General features: G+C 42.4%; 1 protein-coding gene and 1 pseudogene across 2 annotated transcripts in view; one reads left to right on the top strand and one right to left on the bottom strand.

Moving 5' to 3' along the window:
- LOC131693527 (sodium-dependent transporter bedraggled) overlaps window positions 1-13242 on the bottom strand; it is a 346814-nt gene that overhangs the window by 176324 nt on the left and 157248 nt on the right. The gene's annotated exons all lie outside the window — the stretch shown is intronic.
- LOC131693547 (probable cytochrome P450 9f2) lies at window positions 3069-4848 on the top strand (annotated as a pseudogene).

The raw sequence follows: 13242 nt of genomic DNA, 5'->3' as shown, positions 1-13242 counted from the left end.
GTTCCGATTTCACGTTAGCAGGTGACCAGGTTCGAATTATCGCGAACGAGTCGAACGTTTGTATGTAAGCGTGTCCGATAGCGCGGGCGTTTGTATTTCGTGTGTGTAAAAGTAGGTTTGGGTATCTGTGTGATTTAGATTTAAGTTGTTTGTGATTATTTAATTTCTAGTGTACGGTTGAGATGCTGAAAGAGAGCGAATTCGCCCTTGATACCGACAATGGCGCACTGACTCGTGTGCTCTACTATATATGAATAGTTTTTGAGAAGTGTCTGCATGGTTCTAGATTGCTCTGCTAGAACCTAGGGTGGGAGTTTCCGGACTTAGACGACTGATGATCTCGTGGGAATGGGCGTTTATATAGTGGCGCTCCCAACCGTGTTAACATAGTCGCCGGGTTTTTTGTGCGACCGTTGATTTATTGATGATCGTGACTTCATGTTTGCGTTTGTGACCCGGTTTGTATTGTCGTGCAGGACTCAAGCGTTTGTATGCTGACGTATTCGATCTCGCGGGCGTTTGAATGTCGCGTGTGCAGCGTGTATAACTTCGTTTGTGCAACAATGTGTTCGTTTGCATATTCGTTTGGACTACGATATTGCTGTTTATTTTAAGTGTACGGATCAGAAGCTATAAGAGAGTGAATTCTCCCATATTTCTAGAATATCTGGTATGGCACCCTGATACTTATAGTCAAATGAATATGAGCGTGTTTTTTTGAGAACAGACCAACTGAAGGCATGGAGCTAGGCTGCCAGGACCGAGAGTACGAGCTTTCGGATTAGGACGATTAGTGATCGCGTGGGAACGAGTGTTTATATGATGGTGCTTAGTAAGATCGGAAGAGTTAACAGGCTAACTTAGTCACTGGGACTTTGTGGATCGTTGTATTGTCGCGAATGGTTTGAGCGTTTGTATGTTTATGTGTTCGATCGTATGGGCTATTAAGTGTTCATGCGAGCGTGTGTATGTGTAAGGGGATTCAATTCTATCGTTGATGAGAAAAACAAAAAAGAAGAAATAACACATTAATTAGAAATTCGTTCAGTAAAGGTTCTATGGACGTACAACAGCAATATGTTAGAGAAAGAAATTTGATATTGTGACAATCATGCGCAAATCAGTAATAGGAATAGGCACGCAAGATAGATCGTCAATTGAAGCCTACAAAACAGATCATGTAGCACATATCTAGATCCATGAATAATATTAAGTTTTGCAAAATTGGCTCGAGGAAATATAAAGACCATGCACAAAATAGCATTCTTTAGGAACTGTGCCATGAAATTGTAAACGTATTTTATAGTTTTGAAACTATTTCACGAGCAAGAATGGAAAAATCCTATTATACTTTGAATCAGGATTTTTCTAAGTAATTCACACGCAAATATTAGGATAATGGATGGATCACGAGGGTGGAATCGATCGGCGATAAATTATGGTATCGTGAGCTATCTAACGAGCACGAATATATGCTATGAATTAAAAGGCAGTTCACGATTTGATTCATGAAAAATACTCTAAGTTATATGAAATTGATCACATAAACATATAAGGATCATGTACAAAATAGCATATTATATGAACATTAAAGTGAATTCCGACTTCATCTCATCAGAATCCGACACTAAATCTTGTTCGATCCCGCTAAAGTTTTAATTCCGTCTTCTAAAATTTTTACAACTTTATAGAAGGCCTCTCTCAATATTCGTTCAAAAGCTAAACTTTCTGTACCCTGCTACGACCATTTCAATAAAAAGAAGTGTTTTTTTTCTTAAAGATGGCTGTTTGTAGACACAAATTTCGACGGATCATATATTAGGATCATATATACATTAGGACGTATAAGTCAAATTCACTTTGAGGGGAAATTTCGGGCAAACCTTTACTTTGCTCCTTAGCGGAGAAAAATTTAGGTAAAAACTATTTTCTTCACTAAGTAGAAAATTGTTTTAAACTACGTTTACGCATTAAGAGCACAAAACTTATTTTTTTGTTTCGATTATAGAGGATTCAACCTTAAGGTCATTCGCCTCTTCGGATTAGAAAAATCTCTTATGAAAAATTTCTAACCCCAAGTGCGGGGTTGGGACTCGAACCCAGGTGCGCTGCATACAAGGCAACCGATTTACCAACTACGCTACGCCCACCCCAAAAACCTATATTTGAATTTTTTATGGAATTTGCGTTTCGACTTCATCTCATCAGAATCTAACACAAACTTGGTGACAGGACTAAGTTAGCGCTAGATTGACGTTAGTACGTAAAAAACGAAAACATTATTTGTGTTTCTAAGCAAATCCCTACTCCTACGCGATGTCGCACAAGAAAGGAGTTCTGATTAAGCTGATTAGGCTTTCTTGCGAGACATCACGTAGGACTATTGGATTACTTAGAAACACAAATAGTGTATTCGTTTTTTGAAGCTAGTATCAATCCGGTGCTAGCTTAGTCATGTCACTAAGTTAATGTCAGATTCTGATGTGACAAAATCTAAACGCAAAATCCATAACTAAAACTTTACTTGCCAATGACCGCTGTTGGTAGCCAAACGAAGATAAAAGTTTTATTTTTTATGAACCGCTGTCAATTGCAGAACATAAGTTGTCGGCTCGAGAGAATGAAGTTTTTCATAATAATGTTTTGAACCATTGTGCAAAGAAATTGCATGAGCCTGCTCCCGAATCGCTCAATCTTCATTCCTTCAGTCGCACTTCGCAAAAAGCGCTGTAGAGACGAATTTACACTAGTAGGTAGGTAAATAGTAAATCAATCGACGCCTGCAATGCGCTCATTCGCGCAGTATCTTCCGGGCTGATCAGACGCATACAGCTTTGTGATTTCTCGCTAAAGTAGTTGAATATCATTCACTGTCTTGGTTGGAGTAGTATTTGTTTGTTGTGTACACCGTATAAGGAAAGTGCATTAGCTTGATCCTGCTAAGCTGGTACCGATCATTTCAAAAGGTGATAACAATATCTACAAAATGAATTACGCGATATTAATTTAGTATTTACAGCAGATGATAGTTAGTGTCCTATATATTGTAGCAAAGTGACAACGCCGTGATGGAAGTGGACTTGTTAACGGCGCCATTATTCTGCTGATCTTTTACCAAATTTTGAAAAACTATGAATACTTTCTGTCGAAACCGATACCATACGTCAACCCGACGTTCTTCGTTGGCAGCAGCGGTCCTATCATGTTCCGCAGAAGGGACGTTTTGTCTCACGTAAAAACGCTGTACAATACCTTTCCGGATTCCAAGTGAGTTCGAGATTGCGGATAGGTAACAGAGGAAAGGAATTTTCTTATACAGTTTAATTTGTTTGCAGATTGATAGGCTTCTACGACTTCATGAAACCGATTTTCATGTTGCGCGACGCAAGTGTCATCAAAAAAATTGGCGTAAAAGATTTTGACTACTTCACGGATCACACCCCTACGATGACCAACGGCACCCCGGAGGATGAGATCGGTGGGGAAAGCCTGTTCGGTAACTCGCTGTTTGCACTGCGTGGTCAGAAGTGGAGAGATATGCGTTCGACGCTGAGTCCAGCGTTCACCGGAAGTAAGATGCGTCACATGTTCGAGCTGGTGGCGAACTGTGCCCGGTCAATGGTGGATTTCTACACTTTGGAAGCAAAAGCTGGGAAAACTTTAGAGTTCGAGATGAAGGATACTTTCACACGGTTCGGAAATGATGTCATCGCCACGGTTGCATTTGGAATTGAGGTGAATTCGTCAAAGGATCGGGGAAATGAGTTTTATGTGAAAGGAAAAGAGATGCTGAATTTTCAAAAGGTTATGGTGCTAATTAAGTTTTTCCTAATGCGAAGTATGCCACAGTTGGCGCACAAACTGGGAATCGATTTGTCAGACGCCAATTTAACAAATTACTTTAAGAAAGTGATTATTGACAACATGAAACAGCGAGAAGTACATGGAATCATGCGTAATGATATGATCCACATGCTAATGGAAGTTCGGAAGGGTTCGTTGAAGCATCTCAAGGACGAACAGGATCAGAAAGATGCGGGCTTTGCTACCGTAGAAGAGTCGAATGTTGGAAAAACAACGCACTCTCGAGTGTGGACTGAGAACGAGCTGATCTCACAGTGTTTCCTATTTTTCCTAGCCGGATTCGATACCTGTTTGTCATTTCTGACCTACGAACTCACAATCAATCCGGACGTTCAGAATCGTCTATATGAAGAAATTGTTGGAACCACCCAATCTCTGAACGGCGCTTCTCTCAGTTATGAAATCCTACAGAAAATGGAATACATGGATATGGTAGTTTCGGAAGCTCTTCGCAAGTGGCCACCAGCTATCGTGTCGGATCGTTTCTGCACTAAAGACTACGTGTACGATGACGGTACCGGAACTCGATTCACTATCGAGAAAAATCAATCGATTATGATTCCCACGTACGCTATTCATCACGATCCAAAGCACTATCCGAATCCTAAACGGTTCGATCCGGAACAATTCAACGAGGCAAACCGATCGAAGATTGATACCGGTGCCTATCTACCATTCGGAGTAGGTCCCAGGAATTGTATCGGCTCACGGCTGGCTCTGATGGAGGTCAAATTAATTATGTACTATTTGCTGAAAGATTTTAGCTTGGAGCCAATTGAGAAAACGCAGATTCCATTGCAGATGTCTAAAAATATGTTTGGATTTCAAGCGGAAAAGGGTGTGTGGGTGGAGTTTAAACCGAGGAGTGGTTGAATAGTTCAGCCGTTTTGCACTAGTGGTGTACTTTTGACTAGTCCTGAAATATTACTGTAATAACATTAACTGACATATCATCTAACACATACAACTAAATAAACTGTTTTATGCGCTTTCAATGAAAAAAAAATGCAGAGCTGCGATTTGTCAATCTTATCACCTTGAGAGATTTATTAGTTACTTATCGCTGAGGGGCCGTACACAAATGACGTAGCTTTTTTCGGCGATTTTTGACCCCTCCCTCCCCCCTCGTAGCATTTCGTCACAAAATTCTAACCTCCTCCTCGTAAATAACGTAGCATTTACCTACCCCCTCCCCCTCGTCCCATGCAAAGCGCCCGGGTGATGAAAAAAAAAATGTTTCAAAATGTTTGACGACTTTTGCCATCATTTTCATTATAACAGCAAATTGCGTGCAAAATAAGCCCATTTCATGACAAATATATTGTTGATAGTTTTGTTTTGAATTTTATACGTCAAGGGGAGCATGAAGACAAGTTCTCTCAGTTCACAATCGTGCCAATGATTCTAAGAACCATACATTCATCTAAATTACTGAATTTTGTTTGGTTGAATCCGAAGTGAAAATTTAATTCAGCTTCCAAACTAAGTCTACTAGCTAGCAACATTAGCTAACTAATGTAGCAAGTTAAATCCGCATACCAAATCTTTTCGTATTTTTGCGAACTTGTCATTCCGCGAATCGTAAAATTTACCTCATGTAAAACCGCATCAAAAGTAACTTGTTTGAATTTAAATTTATTTCTCTTGGGAATGGAGGATCATTAAATTGTTTTCTCTAAACAATGGGTTTTAAACTTAATGCTACGTCGCACAACTTCTGACCCTACCCTCCCCCTCGTCACACTTCGTCACAAATTTGGTATACCCTCCCTACCCCCCAAAATGTACAGTACACAAATTTTGCGTTTGGATGTTATAAACTACGAGATTTTTTTACTCTTTCAGCGTCATACAAATTATCTTAATCAGTTTCGTCGAAAAGCCATTTTATTAGGCGCCATAGATAATTTCGTTTCACTGAATCGTACGGTGATTAGAAACCCGCAAATAGATAATAAGCCCCCCAATTACATTCCCGTTATTTATCCAGAGTCTTCCACAAGAGTAAACATCAGGTCGGTCGTTGATCGCCCTTTTCGGAGACCACTTTGATACTCGAGAAAATCGTGTGTGTAGGAAATGTGAAGCCATCTAACTAATTCGAAGGCATTTTTTCCTTCACTCAGACTATTTTGATTACTACAGCCAGTATAGCGTGTGTTGATCCACGGCATGTTCATCACCTTCAATCGATATTTTATTTGTGCTTGCTATACTGCCGTTATAAGCATATTTGTCCCATGTTCTATGGGATTCCCTATATACATGGGATAATTATGCGTAGAACGGCTAATTTCGCTCTACGTAGCAACCAGTGCTGGACGATTTGTCATCAGATTCACGTATCTTTCGTTGATCATAACTGGTGCTGCCGAGAGGCCTTCATCTGATTGCTCGATGCGCTTCGTTCATGGCAAAACTTTTCTTTGCCCCCACTAGTACCTCTGATTACGTTTTAACGGCAATGAAGTTTTTTAGTGGCCACTCTCAGCCAATTATCCTTTTTTTGACGAGTAGCCGCTACTAGCATTCGGCTCTTAGCTTAGTTTTTTTGCTCGTTCGCCACTCTTTGGCACTCCGCGTCGAATCAGACATGCCGCCGATTTGCACCCGGGCATGAGCTCTTTTGTGGATGTTCTACTGACTGTCTTATGAAATGAATGTCGTGCTGTATTTAGCACTTCGATTCACTGAACCGAGAAATGGTGTATTGTCAGTCGGAGCGACGCATTTGTGTTTTCGTCGATGGCATATAGCCAGCGAGTGCGGAGTCTGCCCCGAGGTCGACGACATTTTTCAGATTCTCTGGTAAGCATAATTTTACATGTCCAGCTCATTGTAGTCTGCCATTTGTTATCAGTGTTTCGATGAACTCACGTTTTAAAAGAAGAATTCTTCTCTCAAAACCGAGCACGCGTTTACTTGAGCTCCCTTGTATCATGTATTACAGAGCTACAGAGAGTATCAGCGAGCAAAAGCAAAAGTAAATTTCCGTACCAGTAGGATGATATTTTCTGAGACCCCGATGGCCATATCTAATATACCAAACAACTTATTTTCAAAACACAGCTGATGGCTCGTGGTAGTGTCGGGTTTCTACTGCAGTACTTTATAGTACGCCTACCGACTAAACCTAAACTTCTTGTTTCTCGGTATCCTCGTCTTCCCGGGACCTCCGTTGTTACATTGTTATTACTTATGAAGGGATTGTGATCTTGAACTTTTTCTTTAGTATGAATAGTTAGTGTCTTCATAGCTACTGTTTCTTCGCGGAATAACTGGCCTGCTCAGCTCTGCCACAAATATCGATAACTGTCAAGACTTTAATGGACTCGGAGGTCTTCTCCTACTTAGAAGTGTTGTTATCCCTTTTCCTACCTTCAATGAATTTCCGATGTCCTCTGATGCGAGTTATGCAGCTCTCAGCGTCGGATAGTTTCCAGCGGCGAATCTACCTCACTCCGACGGAGCGATCTCCGTCGGTAGATTTTCTCCAAAACCGATATACTGTTTTTTAGTTATCAATATAGTTTCCTACATGTCCACCGTCAGTTTCACAACACGCAAACCGCACCAGGGACCGTCGAAATCACTACACTCGCATTACGCGGCCCCTGTCGATAGAGCGTGATAGAAGACTTAACCTTCCTCTTGTAAGCTATCAAGATGCATTTTATTCAATTTATCTAGCATTAACAGTTAAGCTCATCTGTTAACGTTCAACGATTTAACTCAAACTGGCGGTATATTCAGATAATTCCCGGTAACAAATCTACTCTACTCCATTAGAGAGTTCCCCGATGGTGCCATTTCTCTCAAGACCGATAACAATTTTCGTGAGTCGAAATTTCGGCTTTGGCCGCTTTCTCCTCATCTGACTTCTCTCCAGGTACCGTTATTACGATGATGTCCACAAATTGGATACACTCCCACGTCCCTTGCCAGGGTGTTAGATACAGGATATTACTTTGTGGGACTCCTGACGTGATTCTAACCCATTGCTGCCCCCTGTTTGTCTTGTAGACCAGTTCTACAAATAACTGCAGTGATTCAGTAATGGTTGCCCAGCTCGCGTTTTTGAACACGTTCTTGACGGTTTTGAACGCGTTCTTGATATATTCACGGTGCAATATAAATTTCTCCTTTTAATCTGCATGAGTGCCGTCTCGGCTCTTTCGATCTCCGTCCGAATAGCACCCATTGTAGACATCACTTTCTGAATTCAGAACTGGTTCTTCGAAAAAATGTGATCGCTCTCCTTAAATATTGAAGAGAACTATCATATTGAGGATAATCCTATACAAAAGTTGTCCGACCAAACATATTGGTCTATGCACGAACGATCCTCAGATCAGAAGGCGTGTCTGGTTTTGACAGTAACACTACCCGTGCAAACGAAAAGGCCATAATACCCCCATGCTCATGGGGTTTGTCAGGGGTGTTTGAAATGGGTTCAACCCATGAAAATACCATGGTCCGGTAGATCCCATATAAAATACCATATGTTGGTGTATTTATGGGTTACTGAGACCATTTTATGGTGTATGGTTGTGAATTTTGGCACGGACCATGCTTAAGGTCTTTTCAAGGGGCTGTGTGGTTTCTGAACCCATGAGTATTTGCTCGGCTAGCTTCTCCCATCCCTCGGGAAAGTGACTCTCATATGGAAGTTTTGAAGCATCTTCCTGAACATGCACGGGAATAGCTAGCTTGAGCCTCTCAACACGACGTTGGAGATTCCATCTAATTCGGGCTCTTTCTTTATCTATAAACCTTTTGAGCTCTTTTTAGAGGAAACGTTGCCACTGCGACCACTACTCGGGTCATCTTTGGTGACTGACCCAAACGCACTCTTTGTCATCGCCATAGAAGATGGAATCAGTGTTTGGACATAGTTGCTTGGTATGGTTGATTCCAGTTCCAGGTTTTTTTTGGCAATGTTGTGTCATACACGTTCGCTAAAATTTTTGATAACTTTTCCTTAATAAACTTGCTCTCTGCACATAGTCCTTACACAAAGAGATCCTTGTTGTTGAAATTGTCACTTCTAATCGTATGTTTTCGTCTGCTATATTTCCGCGTTGTTTCGTTGACCAATGCTGTACCGGATTGTCATATGGTTTCACTACCTGTAGCCTACGCAATCTGTCCATCTCATGTTTGGCACCAGCGACAGGTTTCAAAAGGATACATCAATGAAGGAATCCCAGCCGCCCGTGTGAGAAGTACTACCAATGCCTTTATTGCGTAGATTCCAGATACTTCTGCAATGACATATTGAACAACCAAACATAGACTCATTTTAAGACATATTAAACTTTATTGAATACTCCTGAATATATAGAGCATGAGCATGATGACCATACAATTCTTCGTTACTACTATACGCAATTGAACAGAACAAGCGAAATTACACAGAGAATCAACGAATGGGGCGAGGGAGTAGCTATCCATCCTCAATGTGCACGTTTCGAGAGTTCTATACTTTGAATTGCTAATAACGGCGCCGGCCACGTCCTTACAGCCATCCAGTTGAAGGAATATTATTGTAGCAAACGTTGTTATGGAGACTGTGTTCAACTCTGCAACTCCACGTTTGTCACGGGAGGGAGTTTTTGTTAGTAGGATGGGGTAGAGTTACACAAATCTGGACACCTTGATGGGTGATACGATTTATGCAACTCTCAGTAGTGTTATCATGATTATTGCTCTCGGCTGGCTGCCGAGAATTTATAGTAGATTTATTATTTATTGAATTAATTTTAATTTTGAAATGCTCGGTTTGTAAAATATGCAATTTCATCTGCGAACAGCCGACAGTCGGGAGTGTTGCTTATGTTTAATTGAATTAAACGGAAGGTGAACAATCGAATGGCTGGCGTCCAAAAGGGGCTAACCCCACATTGTGTCTTACGAAAATCCGAGTTTTCTCGTTCGTTTTCCGAGATTTTAAGAAAAAAGCAGTCAATCGATTCGCAATCAGTAAATTTTGTGATGCAGCTCACATAGCGGTGAACTCGATACAGAACTGTTTTTAGTTGGATTGCATTGTAAGTTGACGTTTCTGCCCAAACAGTCGTTCCTGAATGTGAGTGACGTTTACATAGGTACTTGTTATGTATGGCTATTTTCTATCAAATATATATCTCTTTCACAAATATATATTATTGAGCATATTTTTTCGAAAATTTCGGTGAAGGTAGCGTGTCTTTATATTGAAAGTTCACTTAGCAGTAAGGGATTAAGAGAAAAACGGTACATTGTGGTCAGAAAGTATATAGAACTGGAAGGTGTAATATGAAGAGCGGGGTTCAACATGCGGGGCACGATTTTCACGAGGTCCGGACAGTTCGTGTGCTTCGCTGACGACGTGGACATAATCGGTAGAAACAAGAAGACGGTAGCAGATCTGTATACCCAACTGACGCGCGAAGCAGCACGTGTAGGACTGAAGAAAAATGTGTCTAAGGCGAAGTACATGTTGGCTGGCGGAACCGATCGCGATAGGGAATGCTTGGGCAGTAGTATTACGATCGACGGCGACGAGTGCGAGGTGGTTGACGAGTTAATCTATCTAAACTCATTGTTGACTGCGGACAATAACACCAGCCGGGAGATCAGAAGGCATATTATCTCTGGAAGTCGTGCATACTATGGGCTCCACAAAACTTTGAGATACAGGAAGCTTCACCACCGCACGAAATGCGCCATGTACAACACACTAATTAGACCGGTGGTTCTCTACGGGCACAAAACGTGGACAATGCTCGAGGAGGATTTTCGAAAGAAGGGTGCTGCGAACGATCTTCGGTGGTGTGCAGAAGGATGGTGTGTGGAGGAGAAGGATGAACCACGAACTTACGCGACTCTATGGTGAGCCAAGTATCCGGAAAGTAGCTCAAGCTGGAAGGGTACGGTGGGTGGGGCATGTTGTGAGGATGCCGAACAACAACCCCTCCAAGTTGGTTTTCACCTCCAACCCGGCAGGTAAAAGACGGAGAGGAGCGCAGCGTTCCCGGTGGCTGGACCAAGTGGAGCAGAACCTGGCGAGTATCGGGCACCTGAGAGGTTGGAAACAAGCAGCAACTGACCGAGTGACGTGGCGGAATATTGTGGAACAGATTAAATCATGTTAATATGATGTATAATCGGGAAATATAAATATAATATGTGGTCAGAAAGTTAAAGATACTTAATACTTACTTACTTGATACTTGATGGGCAACAATTCGCTTCGTTTAATCTACGCCGAGTGAAGAATTCTCCTCCATTGGACCCGGTCTTGGGCCAATCTCTTCCAGTCATCCTGGACATTCATTGCTTTTAGGTCCTCTTCCACTGCAAACAGGCCTGCCACGGAGTCGTCGGCCTCTTCCCGGTTCTCTACTGAATATTATCTTCGCCTGTCGTTCTTCCGGCATTCGTGCCAGATGACCAGCCCACCGCAGTCTGCTGTTTTTTTATTAGCTTGACAATATCCACTCCTTTATATACTTGGTATAACTCGTGATTCATGCGATGCCACCAGATACCATTTTTTTCTCTACCGCCGAGTATTGTTCGCAGCACCTTACGTTCGAAGACACCGAACGCTCTACGCTCTACGATCAACTTCCTTTAACGTCCACGTTTCATGGCCGTACAAGGCAACCGGAACTATCAATGTCTTGTACAACGCGAATTTTGTCTTCGTCTGCAAACTATTGGAGTTCAGCTGGCTACGAAGTCCGTAAAAAGCCCTATTTGCAGCTGCACGACACCTTTTCACCTCGCGGGTAACATCATTATCGCACGTCACTAGAGTTCCAAGGTACACAAATTCCTCCACTACTTCAAATTTATCACAACCTAACACCACTTCACCACCAACATCACTATTGGACCCACGTATTCTTCCAGCTATCATGTACTTCGTCTTGCTGTTGTTGATTGTGAGACCAATTCTTGGAGCATATGCGACCGAGTGACGATGGTACCGTTCCTTTGCACGCCTGCTCTCCTGATGGCACCTTCAAGAGCAATGTTGAACAGCAAGTTTGACAGCGCATCACCCTGCTTCAATCTGTCTAAGGTTACGAAGGACGTCGAAATCTCATACGCAACCCGAACACTTGATTTCGATCCGTCCAGCGTTGCACAAATCAGTCTAATCAGTTTCGTCGGAAAACCATGTTCTACCATTATCTGCCATAACTCGTTTCTTTTCACTGAATCGTACGCCGCTTTGAAATCAATAAGCAGATGGTGTGTCTGAATTCTCGGAATTTATCTAGGATCTGTCGCAGGGTAAACATTTGATCGGTCTTCACGAAAACCAATCTGTTGAACAGAATATGTGACATAATTTTGTACACCGAATTGAGGAGCGATATTCCTCGATAATTGGCGCACTCCAGTTTGTGTCCCTTTTTATATAAGGGACAAATGAGGCCCTCTAGCCAGTCAGCAGGTAGTTCTTCTTCCCATACCTTCAAAAGAGTACGCTGAAGTATTTCGTGCAGCTGCTCACTACCGTGTTTGAAAAGTTCGGCCGGGAGCTCGTCCTTTCCAGCAGCCTTACAGTTGTTCAGCTCTTTGATTGCCTTTTTCACCTCTTCTAACGTCGGAGGCTCCACAGCTTGTCCATCGTCACTTATCCTTATTCTGTTCGTTGACGCGCTAACATTCTCTCCATTCAACAATGTCTCGAAGTGCTCTCTCCACCTGGCTCCTACCATAGTTTTATCTGTCAGCAAGTCACCTTCGCGGTCATTGCACATGACGGGAGACGGCGCTGTTTTTCTCCGTACGTCATTGACAGTTTCATAAAATTTCCGCATATCATTTTGTTCCATACTGTTTTGCGTCTCAGTAATGACGTTCTCCTCATACTACTTTTTCTTTCTGCGGTGAATTCTTTTTTCGGCTCCTCTTGCTTCCTTGTACCGCTCTCTGTTCTGCCAGGTACCAGACACTAACATCCGGCTTCTGGCAGCATTTTTCTCATCCGTCACTCTCTGGCACTCCTCATTGAATCAACCGTTTCTGGGTCGTCTCTGAGCAGTACCTATTACTTCTCGCGCTGGTGTGCTCACCGCTCCGTGGAGTGACTCCCACAGATTGTTGAGGTTGTCGTCTACGTTGATTCCCCTTATCCGCTCATCAAGCTTCTGGCGGTACCCGTCCGTCACGCCTTCTGCTGAGAAGCGCTGGATATTGCAACGCAACGGTCGCTGAGTTCTTGAGTTCGCTACGGTTGATAACCGTGCTCGAATCTTAGTGACAACGAGATAGTGATCAGAGTCGATGTTTGGTCTTCTGAAGGTCCTCACATCTATAACATCCGAGGCCGTCTACCAGAACATGGTCTATTTGAATGCAAGTTTCGCCATTCGGGTG

This window comes from Topomyia yanbarensis, chromosome 3, assembly GCF_030247195.1.
Source record: "Topomyia yanbarensis strain Yona2022 chromosome 3, ASM3024719v1, whole genome shotgun sequence".
NCBI classification, from domain to species: domain Eukaryota; kingdom Metazoa; phylum Arthropoda; class Insecta; order Diptera; family Culicidae; genus Topomyia; species Topomyia yanbarensis.
This window is presented reverse-complemented; position numbering and strand designations above follow the sequence as displayed.